At 41.2% G+C, this 12682-nt stretch overlaps 2 non-coding genes across 2 annotated transcripts; both read right to left on the bottom strand.

The window, feature by feature from the left end:
* Positions 1-6838: 6838 nt before the first annotated feature.
* On the bottom strand, positions 6839-6911 carry trnav-uac (transfer RNA valine (anticodon UAC)). The gene has a single exon. It is a non-coding gene; the product is annotated as a tRNA-Val (tRNA).
* Positions 6912-7221: 310 nt separating this feature from the next.
* Positions 7222-7294, bottom strand: trnav-uac (transfer RNA valine (anticodon UAC)). Its single transcript has one exon. It is a non-coding gene; the product is annotated as a tRNA-Val (tRNA).
* Between the last annotated feature and the right edge of the window lie 5388 nt (positions 7295-12682).

Below are 12682 nucleotides of genomic sequence, written 5' to 3'. Positions count from 1 at the left end.
CATGTGATCGCAGCTCGTCTCCATCGGATGCTGCAGCAGGATCGAGTTCCGACAGCGATAATTACATTTCCACAACAGCTCTTCTCTGTCTTTATCAGGGGGCAACAAGGCGTGTTCAGCCAAACAGGCCCAACGCCGCCGCCAACACGCTAATTAACAGCTGGCTTCAGACCAGAGTGAGAGGCACTCTGGGTAATTACCATCAGAGCCCAGTGATTCCCCTCATGGAGATGGTGGAGGAGGAGGAGAAGGGGGGAGTGTGATGTGAGATCAGAAGTCAACAAGTTGAAAATTCGAATGAAATGTTTTAACTCTGGATTTTCATGTTTCGTCCAATCAAAGAAAAATACCCATAAAACCTAAGATATTCTACTGGATTTAATTCAAAATTAATAGCTATTTTTTAAATTTCATATTTACATTTATCAGCATTTTACCCGAAGCGGTCGCCATTTTGATTCGCTTCGTCCTTGCGTAAAGAATTCGGAAATTTCCGTCTCCATCTTGGTTTTTAGGAGGGTCCTGAATACACTCCATTCGAAGAGCTGTTTGAAGGCTAGATGGGAAACATTTGCGTAAATACTGACAATTTTAAAAATAAATGCAATTTTATAAAGTGAATCAAATTTCTAAAGCAATTATTCATTATTAATTTGAGCTGAGGCAAGATATTGTTGTTGAATAAGCTGTAAACTGTCCTGAAAGCTCTTCAAAGGTCTGCTGTTCACTCTCACTCCTAATAATCACTTATGTGCAAAGCAAGTGCTCGACTAAATGATCTAATTACATGAAGCTGTTTGTCTCCAGATGTTGCTTTGATGCCTTTGTCCTGCTCTGGCCTCGGGACATGGCTTTGATCTTGGCCCTTTGGAAGCACCTTAGTTGCCACACACTGCTAGACCAACGAAGAAGAAGTGTCATCATCGTTCAGCAAAGAATTAAAGCAAAATTCATTCTAATCTTTCATCAGATTGTCTAGATCCATTCATAGCCACTTTTGACAGCATTGGATTTACAAAGCTTTATCAGCAGAAGGACCAAAATAAAATGTTCAACTTCATTCAGGAATGTTTGCAAGCAGCAGGTATGGAATTCAAAGTTAGAGAACCACGTCCCTCTGAGAAGGTCCAGAGGAGAGTTGAACAAGCCCGAGAACGCCTGGAAGCCTTCAGGGATGAGAGGAGAGCCAGAGGAGAACGCTCCAGAGCAGGAGGTGTTCAAACTGTTCCGCATCATTCTCAACAAACTGACCCCGATAGCTTTGGACAGCTGCTGCAACAGGTGTTTGAACTTAACATGGACAGAGAGGAGAGGCTGAAAGGAGTCAAAGAGCTCACCTTCGAAAAGAGAAAGAGGAACCTTCCACTGGTCTATGCCAGAGTGTTCCACGGCCTCATGAGGGTAAGTGCTGCCTTTTGGAATCTTTAAAATTAAGCATGTGAATGTTTGTGTGTAGATACTTGAGCTTCGATAGTGACAAAAAAGCTTAAAGTGTTTGTGAGGAAATGGTTCCGAGAGGGAACACAACAAGTTTCTGTGATAAATTAATAAGGACTACACATACACATACACAATAACTTTAATAAGAATGTTATGATAACCCTAACCCTGCAGTGGTGTTTACCATTACAGTCCTAGTTTACACAAACTCTACCAGGCTGTTATCGACCATTATCTCTTATGAGAGAATGTGAATAACAGACTGAATGTGATGATGAATTGATGGTCCTGAGTGAAGTACACAACGTCAGTGAGGGAGCTGAGTGTTTAATGAAGCTTTTCTCACTTTCACCTCAGCTGATGGAAACAACTACTACAGCGTGGCCTGTGATGGGATCAGGCAGCGAGTCACACAGAAACACCTGCAGGAGGAGGAGGAGCAGCTGCAGGCTCTCCGGCCCTGGAGGCCCTGGTGGTGCAGAAGGATCAACCTGCACGTGAGTCTCATTACTCTGATATCTAAAGTTCCCTTTCAGACGCCCTGAATCTGTTCCTGTGCAGAAATGATACTCACACAGTTCAGATGTCTCTTCTTGTTCAGCTCGTATTAAGTGTACGAGCGATATTAATAGTTTGAAACATTTTGTCTCGCTCCATCAGAGCTGCTGCGGATGATCTTCGACTGTCTGTAGGACGAGGACCTGTTCGAAGTCACGGCGTTCTACAAGTGGGAGTTAAACGAAGACCCCATTCGGCTTTAGTAAAAAAAAATGTCTGATAAATTCACCCATGAAATCATGTGGCCTTTCAAATCCTTTCAATCATGGCAAAGTAATAGGAACTTAACCCTAACTCTTTGGTTTATGAGAATAAAGTAAAACTAAAAGCTGTCAAACACACATTTTGATTAAACTGTGTCTGACGCTGTCGTATCTTTTTAACAGCGAACACACTCAGAGCGGTTCAGAACCTTTAGATCCCTCACGTCAGCTTTAAAGTCCGACCTTTGACCTTCCAGTGAAGGAAGGTCAACTCTGCTGTCAGTCAACGCACACAGACGTTTTCACTGGAGCTGGACAAACAAACCATCACAGATCCGTTCAGTTTAAATGAGCTGGTTTTTACTGTGACCAGAGACATTTGATATCAAATTATTTTACAACTCTGGAGTCTGGCACTGATACAAAAGCATTTTAATCAGATCACATGATTATACAGGATTAAGATGTTGTGTCACTATTTTTTCATGTGCAAATTGTGCATCGTTGTGTGTGCAAGACATCTAAGACCCATAGATGTGATGCTATATGCACAGATATAGACAATTCATTCATACGTACATGGTTGAAAAAGAAGTTCAAGATGACTCATCGTGCAGGAGTAGAAACGCTGTGTGAGGTGAACTGATGCAGTTTAACTTTATCAACATAAATATATAATATATGTATTGACTCAGAGGTCTGACTCCAACAGAGTCACACTATCTGCTCCTTTCAACACAGCTCACAACTCACTGCGAGTTTTTTCCTTCTCCTTGAACAGTTGTTACGTAAATCGACTCAACTCCGAGAAACTCAATGAAGCTTCATCTGACCTCTCTCTCTCTCTTTCTCGCGCTCTCGCGCTCTCTCTCTCTCTCTCTCTCTCTCTCTCTCTGGAGAAACGTTTCTGTCTGTATCAGCTTCCGACTTCACGACTTCATCTTCACAAACACACACTAAAACAAACCATGTTGTCATAGTAACAGGCCTCAGCCTCACACTGCAATTTTTAGTTTTTTATACCTTTGACCAGTTTTTCAAACGTATGTCAGATACCATCACTCATTCATCACTTTCTTACTGCTGAGACACGTGAAGACGTCCCCTTCCAGGACCAGAGTGAAGGCTAGTTAGACAAGAGCGGGTAAGAGTAGAGCTGAGGAGCTGCTCTCAACACACAAGTCTTGTTCCTCCATCCAACAACCACACACCAGGACAGTGTCTGGTCTGTGATTGGCTCGTGTGCAGGGATGGAGAGAACCTTCCTCAGAGGACCAGAGCTGGAGATGGAGCTCCTGTGAGTCCAGACCCAGAAGAAGCTCTGTAGACAAACGCTAGTGACAGAGTTTGATTCTGGAGGTCAGGGGTCATCAGCGGAGGTCATGTGACCTTTCCACAGATGATTTGTTGATGAATAAATAATTAAATAATAATAAAAGAGTTTCAATTATTAATAGATATGTGTCTGTCTGCCGAGCTGAATCTGGGACACGTCAAAAACACCTTCAGAAAAATCCACTTCACTCCTTCAGATGAGAACAGAGAAAGTCTCTAAACTCCAAACTGTCTCAAATCTGTTCATTCAAACAATGATGAGAAACTCAGATCTCCAGCTCGGCTTCAGTCAGCGGGTCTCAGCTCTGAATGTGTCCGACCCTCAGTCACCAGCAGCGGCTTCAGGTCGCTTCACCCCCCGCTGCGTGCAGGTGTCAAGCGCGTAAAACCAGCCCGAGGACGCGTCGTGGCACCGGGAGACTTCCAGCTGCAGCCCGACACAGTCACATCATCCCCGCTAACACAACCACCAACCCCCCGGTCCTACCTCTGCTGGAGCCCGAGCTGCACCCCCTCCTGCCCGGCTGGACCTCCACACCCAGCGGGGGGTCGGGGAGCCGGGAGCCCGGATCAGAGCTGCTCCTGCCCGGCTCGCTCCCTGGATCCTGCCGGGGCGACTCCATTCAACCACCGAGAGAATCACCGTGCACCTCGATCAGATCCCGATCCCAGGTCCGTGCGTGAGGAAGCAGAAGAAGAAGAAGAACCGAAGAGGAACCGGGAGCAGGCGGAGCGGTGTGATGGAGCAGCGGGAGGAGGGCGTCCGACAGGCGGCTGTCAGGAGGCTGCTGCTGCCGGGCTGATAGCGGGGGGGGGGGGGGGGGGGTGAACCAACCAAGTGAACCAACACACATCCGAGAGAGGCACGTCCACAGCTGGAATCAGACATGAACCTGAACTTCATCCCCTGCAGTTTAGATCCATGTTTACGTATGATCGCGCACATTTATTCAATAAGCTGCGCAAATAATGTGCAGAGATAAATTTAAATAACCCTCAGATGACGTTCATTTTTTCAGTGAAATAATGCTATAATAATAATATTAAACTTTATTTACACAGCACATTTTAAAAGCAGAGTTTACAAAGTGCTTTTACAGCAAAGCCTGAAAACTAAATATAAGAGAAATAAGAATCAGCAGGATTCACTTTAATTTAAACACTTTCACAAGGAAGTGTTTAAATTAAATGATGAAATATAAAGCTGTGGCACATGAGAACTTGAACACATAAAAACAGTAATATGACAATAAAAGTAAATGAACAACTAAAATAAAAACACAACATCACACGAAACCAAGTCTATAAAAAATGGGTTTTAAGAAGTGATTTAAAAGAAGTCAAATTGATCTTGGAGCTGTTTCGTAGGTCAACTATACAAAAAAGACCAAATAAGGACTAAAGTTCATTGTCTGTTATAAACCGGCCTGTGACCTTCAGTAATTGAGCTGCAGCAAATAAAGACTTGCTGCTGCACAAGGACACGTTCACAAAAATCTGTTAATAACGAGTAAACCACCGTTAAAAGGTGCGTATACACTGTTTGTATTAAAAAAGGTAAGTTACCAATGTTTGACCACGGCCTATAATCATCAAATCACTGTTAACGACAACATAACTCAAGTTGACGCGACCCAACCGCCACAGCTGCACTAAGATGAACTGTTCTCTAGATATGAGAGATTTCTGGAATAACTAGATTATGATAAACAGTCGTATATGAATATTGTGTCTGTCTGAGCCGGTTCAGTCACGATGTTTCCCAGGTCAGGGGTCACACCACCTTCAGACTGTCCTGATTCGAAAGCTCCTGGATTCCATTTCTCTCTGAGAGTTTGTACATCAGATTCACACAAGTCGACTTTATGACGTGATAAGTGTAAAGTATAAAGCAAACTAAGTCTATTATGCCATCTAATCAAAGTCATCATTAAGGATCGGTTTTAATTTAGCTTGGACCCGAGCTGCTGTGTTTCCGCCTCCCTCTCCACCTTTTCATCACCAATTTCCTTTTTGCCAGAAGCTTCACAATGCCTGGAACATTTGAACGGGAGGATATTGCTCCAGATTTCATCACTTTAATTAGCTCGGATGAAATAAAAGAGCTGGAGATGATGATTATTTGGAGCTGAGGCGTTTGGCAGTCGTCTCTCGCCTGCAGTGAAGAGCCTCAGGAACACACACGTTACTCTCATGTTAAAGTCACCGCGGGGCTAAAAGAACCGCCCACCTGCTCCACGCCGCTGCTGCTTCTAAACTGCTCTCAGATCTCAGCAGAGACACTTTGTAAACTCTGTTGTTTTTCATGCGTGAAGTCAAATCTTAACAGGGAAGGAAGTTTCCTTTCTTCAGCATCACTCAAGGATTGAGCTTCACACACTGTGAAGACTGAGGCAGGTGTGTGGTTTGACTTATTTGAAACTGTCTCCTGCAGAATACAATTTTGTAATATTCTTAATTATGAGAAGGGGAAGAAAATCAAATCAAAAGCTTCAAAATTCCGAATTTGCTTGAATATTTGCGTTAATGGGGGTAGATGATCACTCCTGATGATGGCTGTTTGTTTGTTTTCATGAAAAATGTCCTGAAACACAAGAATATAAATACACGACCATGCAACAAATATTTAGGAGACTGTGTAACTTGTATTTTATGGTTGTTTGGGATATTCCAACAGAACTTTATGGGGTCTAGTGTCGCAGAAGGTTCTGAGATTCTGTTCCTGAGGAGGTTCTGCAGTCAGTTACCAGACATTTTGTATGTAACAGCTTTTTGAGGAGATTACTCTGGTTCTTTAAGGTTTTATTCAGGTTCTTTGGAAGGTTCCACAGATCCTTCAGGGGCTTGATAGGACGTTGAGGTTCTAGATTAATTTGAGGAGGTCAGTCTGTGTTTACAAGTGTCGGATGGATCTCTGGTTTATGTTGCAACAAAGAATAATATGTTTTTTTGTTTCTGCTTGGATCTCGCACAGCTGTCTTTGGACTTCTGAAGGTCAGAAGATTCTAGGGGGGTTCTCAATGAGTTCATACATTAGGAGGATCTACAGTTCTGCAGCTATTTGACGAGCAGTCATTGTAGTAGACGGAAGGCTACATCCATAGTTGTATATTTTTGTTTGAAAACAGACACATTTTCTAAGTAAAATGATGTGTTCTGGCTCTGTATCAGTTTTAAACAAACTCTTACAGTAATGTGCCTAAAAGCGCAAATAAAGTGATCACTGACGTATACTTGGAATGCTCGAGTAAGAACATGATCTCTGCATTCAGGTTGTTCTTCAGAACAATAAGTGAAGCATCTGGTTCCACTGAGGATTGAACTCAGGACCTTCTGCGTGTAAAGCAGACGTGATGACCACTACACCATGAAACCACTGTACAAGTGCTTTGTTCATCAAGGTACAGGAGCTTGTTTCTACACTTTATTCAGAACATTTTGGATAGTTTGTTCTGTTGCTAAGCAGCACTGACGTCTCCCAGCAAGAAGGTTGTTGGTTTGAATGCTGGTTTGATTCTATCTTGGAGTGAATGTCTGAATCTGTATATTAGACGCATTGTTTCCTGTTATGTGTCTCGGTGTTGATTGTTATATTTTATAAAACAGGAGTGAGAAGGATTTCCACATTCAGGTAAAAGTCAGTGTCTGATTTGTTCTTTTACGTCACTAATTTCAGCCATAGAATTGGTTCCACTGGGGATTGAACCCAGGACCTTCTGCGTGTAAAGCAGACGTGATGACCACTACACTATGGAACCACTTCTTGTGATGGTCATTTACAGTCGGTGACGTTTGTCTCCAGCAGCAGAGACAGACGTCCTCATCTACAGCTTCCTGACCGTGTAACCCTCTCTGTGTGAATCAGAAGAGTCTGAGCTCCCGATCATCACTTCAGAGGTGCAACAAACAGTTTCATTATCTCTGCAGGTTCACAGCAGGGACACAGGACACCACACAGGAAATGAAGCTGTTGTGAAATCCCACTGATTCTCATTCCTGAGCTTCCTACTGTCGCCTCCTCTCTCCTGACAACAACAAAAGGCTCCTCCCCTCAGGTTATTGTTGCTCTGCTCAGTTCACTGTGCTCTTCATCATCATCATCATCAATCGATGACTTGTCCTTGACGTGAACGACACATGAGCAGTGAGTTCAGAACGAGTGAATCAGATGATTTGGACTTTGCAGCATCACTCACTTCCTCTGGGTTCAGCTGGGTCGAGTGGAGATCAGGTCTCAGACTGATGTCCAGACTTATGTTGAAAAGATGATCCAGTAACTTTTATACTGCTAATACTTTTATACTATACTTATACTTCGATACTTTTCCTTTAAAACTCCTCACTGTCAAAATAAAATGTAAAACTGGATTTATCAACGCAAATAATTTGATTATTTACGATAAATTATTGACGGATGCATCTTTTAAAATTTGGTTTCGGTTTCAGAAAAACATATTTTCTGTTTCTTCAACAAATCCAATGTTTAGTTGTGTTGGACTCTCTGACGTTGTCCTAGCGATCGCTCTTTATTACTCACAACTTCCAACTGAAGAAGTCCATCTTTAAAAACTACACATTTCCAGCAAGGCTCACTACACCCCTGCCTCCTCCATGTTAGCAGATGGGAGGTGGACCAAACAAAAAACAAGCAAAGGTGTTTCTTTTCACACTGATAAGTTCAAGTGTTAATAACCAGCTGAGACCAACTCCTGATTGGTCGAGCATGTGAATCGGAAGGACTTCGATACCACGGCTCCACTGACCCCATTGACCTCAGAAGCGCACGATGGCAGCGTTCGCATCCAAGATATGTCCGCTTCAACGTCGTCCATCTTTATCTACAGTCTATAAACATGTGAAGAAGTCGTCCTCTGTCAATGATCGTCTCTGATTGGACAGATTGTGTTTGAGCGAGTAAACATTTGTTATAAAAACAGTTGAGTGACATGAACCTAACTTCTAGAAGATGGTGTTACGATGCTTTAAGTTTTTGCCGTCACTGCATTTTCATCCCATGTCCTTTCTTGCTGGTGGAGAAACTCTTCTGCTGCTCACTCTCTGTGTTTTACATACTTCAGACTTAAAAAGATAAAAGATGGGATTTGTTTTTGTACAACTTCATGAATCATCCTGATGAGGCTCAGCTCATTAAATACAACACGGTTCATCCGTCTCTTACATCCGAGCCGTTTCCTGCTCTGATCATCTGCTGTGATAAATAAAAGCTGAGCTGATAGAAGAGCAGTGATCAGAGGAAACTGAAGCCGCTGCAGCTTCGTCCTCTCACAATAACAGAGCGTGAGTCATCGTCAGATTAGCAGCTCAGTTCAATAATTCAACGCTCCTCTGTAAGTATGAATTATTGAGTCTGGAGACGGTGTCCTGCTCTGTGAAACCACTCGACTGAATATTTAAATGTGAATACATTCATCGGAAACAGTGCCTTTGATATGATGACGCCTGTGATACCAGGTACTGTTGTATCCAGAGCCACTCAGAAGAAATGTCGTACAGATTTTCAAAGAGATTCCAGAGTTATGTTGAGGAACATTGGAGAGATCAAGAAAAACAGTGAAGGTGGAATTTACATTGAGGAATAAATACACAGGTCCTGATAATCTCATTTGAGAATCTGCAGCATGTCTGGTTCTGATTGAAGAACGTCAAAGTTTATCAAGAGAAATGTGAAACTCAATCTGTAACTTTCCTTGTAGAAGGAAATTGGTCAAGATAGAACTCACTGGATCAGGGGGCGGATCCAGGGATTTTAAATCACGTTCTTTAATATTGTGAGAGGGGAAATTTTCATTTGTTTCTCAGGGAATAAAACAATCAGACATATTAAGAAGAGGGCTGATAGATGTGTGTGATTTAATTTGTTCGTGTTGCAGGTTTGAACTCTTCTGAGTCACATTCTAGTTTCAGAGGAAATACTTGAAGATAATCTGAGTAATTAATGAGATTAAATCATGAACGGTTTTAGGAGGTGTTTCCTGTGAATCATATGTGTGAGTAATATGAATCCAGCACAGGAAGGATGATATAATAATGTTATATGATATTAAAGGTTTGTTGTAAGGTGAAGACTTGTTCCGTGGTTTTGTTGTTGAACCTCCACTGGCCGGAGCTGGTGTTAAACTCAGTGAGTTTCAGATGAGAAGCTGCTCTGACGTTCCTGTAACGAGACGGAACCATCTGCACACCATCCTCTTATCATCTTCACACGCATCACTAATAGAGTGTCACAATCATTTCATCACACTCAGCCCTGATGAAACACAAACTACAAAGGGAAGTTTTAAATTATAATGCTGCACATTAGCACTCACTGAATATTTTCTTTCCTTTTTAGCCGGATGCATTTTAATAAGACGTGCTGCATAAATTTGCATTTTCTGAAAACTCCTCTGTGTCGGAGGAGGAGGAGAGTTGAACACGGACGCATGTGAGGAAGGAGGCTGAGGAAACTTGACTGTTGCTTATTGTCACTTAACTCTGCTGCGTTTTAATGTTCACAGTCATGTGATGATGTCGTTTTCCTACTAGAACTATGTTATATTTGACATGATCGCCCTCTGGTGGATTTTCAGACAGGTTTGCTGCCTACATCTGATTTTTTTAGATTCAACTTTATTGTCATTGCACAGTAAAAGTACTACGAAATGCAGTTTGGCATCTAACCAGAAGTGCAAAAAAGGCAGTAAAAGTGCAGAGTATTGTGCATATTTAAAGTGGAATATGTAAATAACTGAGATATGTACAGTAGAAATATATATTGAATAGTACAGTATTAAGAGGTATTGTATGATATAAGAATGATGAATACACTATGAGCAAGATAAATATATATATAAATATGAATACACTATAGGCGGGATAATACAGTGGTAAAAAAATAACAGTCTAGTGCAAATGTTTAAAGGTCTAATATTGTGTTCATTTTCAAAATGATGACAATCAGAACTTTGTCGGTGAGATAAACGATGATGATGCCAACTTCCTCAACATAAAGAAAGAACAGCGACTGACAAATATTCACGTAAACTAGTCGCCAACTGTCTGGAGGGTAAAACTGTATTAACGGGTCATTCTTCATTTCCTTTTCTGATGTTCTTCTCAGTTTGTTGTTGTACACTTTGTGTTTCGTTGCCCTGAGCTCAGTCTAACAGGCTCACACTGCCTGGTTCATCTGGGGCCCAGTAGATGTGCAGCCCACTTACCACTGGGATGCAGAAGCATGTGGCCTCAATTTAGTCTAAAATTTAATGCATGCAGAAAGTCAAGTCTGCACATCAATTGATAAGAGTTCATGGATCAGTATCCACAAGGGTACCTCACATCATGGTGGCAGAATCATTAAGTGGTAGGATCCATCAAGTTTACAACCTTTACAGAAAAATGAAGAGGATATGATAAGGGAGGCGTTTAAAATGACCAAACGAACGAGGGGAACAGCCACTGTCCCCGCCTCCAAAGTCTCAAAACTCAACTTGACGAGCGAGCGACTGTCTCACTATTTTACTTTGTATTATTACTCAGCATACGCACTTCAGAATGAAGAGAGATGAACCTAATGAAGTGTCTGTGGTTTCTTCCTTCTACCGTCTGTTTTGGTTACCTGGAAATTATCACGATTATTCATTGCCATTTGTTACGCATCGTGAATAGAACTTTAATATATGACCTCATCTGTTGTGATTGGCGCCAGAGTTGCTTCAGGAAAATTTGATGGTGAAGACAAGTTCCCACGCTGCTTCATGATGTTATAGGTTTTTAGTTGTTTTGATTGAGGGACCCCTTGTAGCTGAAGTTACATATTGTACGTTTCATGAAAGCGTAGCAAGAAACCATCCAATGAACTTTGGAGTCTGAGGGTCCCGCCTCCTCGTTTCTGAACATGTCTTTTTTCTTCTTTGTGACTTCATCACAGAGTTCGAAGTTTGAAACACATTTCTCTTCCATCACTTCATCTCATCTTCACTCTATGAAGTGAGACTTTCTTTGAGCCAGAGATCTTGTTGAATAGTCGGATTGCAGTTTCCTTTAAGCCCCATGTCAGTTGCAGCAATACAGAATTTTTATGTGATTGATATGTTAATATTGAACCTCACAGTGATTGTATTAATATTGCAAATGAATAATTTTAATAATTAAAATGGTTTTCATTGCTGTTAGGTAGTGAGGAGTGAAAGCTGTTCTGTACTGCCTGGTGCTGTAGCACCACCTGGTGGCTTCTTGGGTCCATTATTATTAAGTCATATTCTTATATCTCAAATAAAACAGTAAATGCTGTCATGATGAAGTTTCTATTTGTATATCTTTCTCATTAGGTATTTAATAATTGTTTTGTGGGTCACAGAAGATGAACTTTAAAGGCTGTAGTAATTAAAGGCGGAAATAATTGTTTCATTACATTTTTTGAGCGTTTCAATAGTTACTATCAGTCACAGCAAGATCTGAAATGTTCAGAAGCAGAACTCAGCATAACAATGTCATTTTAGTTTTTGTGAAATCCTTAGAGGGCTATCTATACATCTATCTATATATATGTATATACATCTATCTATCTATACATCTATCTATATATTGAGGACATACACATTTTCCCAGTCAAAGACTCTTGGACAAAATAAATTTACATAGGAAATTAAGTTATTGATGTTAGATCTCTTAGCAAATCACACTTACTTAGAACTATTAACTACATGAAGAGCCTCTAGTCAGAGCTTTTCAATATTTACTATCTATCACAGCAAGACCTGAAATGTTCCAGAGTGAAACTCAGCATAATGATGTCTGTCACTCCCGGGGAAGGGGAACATTTTTATTTTTCAGTTTTTGGAATGTCCTAGAAGGCCATACCAAATTACTGAACACACATACTACTAACCTTCTCTGATGCGACGGCTGAAGTTTTTCTCTTTGGAAAGGCATCAAAGGCATCAAAAGTGATGATGATTTGCACTATTTTTAACGGAAAATAACTTTTTGCACATTTGTGTCATCTGCACATCACAATATGTCTTCATATTTATTATAACATTTTTTCTACCTGTTCGTATAATCAACCTGTGCCCCTGCACTTCACTTTATAACATTTTTACCACATACTCAGCATTTTTTATTTAATTTTAAGATGATATTTT

The sequence above is a fragment of the Limanda limanda genome, chromosome 3 (assembly GCF_963576545.1).
Source record: "Limanda limanda chromosome 3, fLimLim1.1, whole genome shotgun sequence".
NCBI classification, from domain to species: domain Eukaryota; kingdom Metazoa; phylum Chordata; class Actinopteri; order Pleuronectiformes; family Pleuronectidae; genus Limanda; species Limanda limanda.
This window is presented reverse-complemented; position numbering and strand designations above follow the sequence as displayed.